Source organism: Oryctolagus cuniculus, chromosome 1 (genome assembly GCF_964237555.1).
Source record: "Oryctolagus cuniculus chromosome 1, mOryCun1.1, whole genome shotgun sequence".
Taxonomy (NCBI): domain Eukaryota; kingdom Metazoa; phylum Chordata; class Mammalia; order Lagomorpha; family Leporidae; genus Oryctolagus; species Oryctolagus cuniculus.
The window spans coordinates 77,593,946-77,594,704 of NC_091432.1; the positions used below are offsets into that span (position 1 = coordinate 77,593,946).

Sequence of the window (759 nt, forward strand, 5' to 3'; positions counted from 1 at the left end):
TTTAAAAATTACTGTCAAAGATAAATTTTTATTTTGAAATAATTTTAAATTTACACAGAAGATTCAAGAACAGTAAAAATAACTCTCCTCTCCCTACAACTATATGAAAGCAAGTTGCTGACATATGTCCTATTATTCCTTTTAGTTTATGATATGCTGCCTTATGAATAAGGATATGCTTCCTAAAACACCATCATATAAACATCAAAATCAGCAAATTAACAGATTAATTCAACCATGTAATTCAAAAACTCTATCCAAAATTTTCCAGTTATTCCAGTAATGTCCTTTTTTCCCAGATACCTCACATATTATTACTGAATTAATCCACTAGTCACAGCCCTAATCAAACATGTCCAGTTGTCCAGACGATGGTGGCATCTTCAGCTGGATGTGGTTAAGAAGTGATGCTAATGCAGCATAAATATGTGTGCCTTCCATTCAAGAGCAATTCCTTATAGACCCAGCTTGGTTCTTCTCCAATGTCTCCTCTTGAGTTATACCTGATCTTATCACCAATTTTCATAAGAATCCATTGGGGAATGAGGTGATTTTGGTTTTGCTTGGTTTTGGCCAGGAATCTCTTGATTCTGAAGGTCTTGTGAGAAGACATGGCTAGGAAGAGTCAGGTACGCTCACCACGATGGTGGGAGAAGGGAACCAGTATTGTCCTTTTAAGCAAAGGATCTTGTGTTACCTTTAGTAGTCACATCTCTTTAATCTTCTTCAATCTGGAAAAGTTCCTCAGCCTTCCCTTGA

The 759-nt window shown here is 36.2% G+C and overlaps 1 pseudogene; it reads right to left on the minus strand.

Moving 5' to 3' along the window:
• Positions 1-335: 335 nt before the first annotated feature.
• LOC138850249 (large ribosomal subunit protein eL39-like) lies at positions 336-759 on the minus strand (annotated as a pseudogene).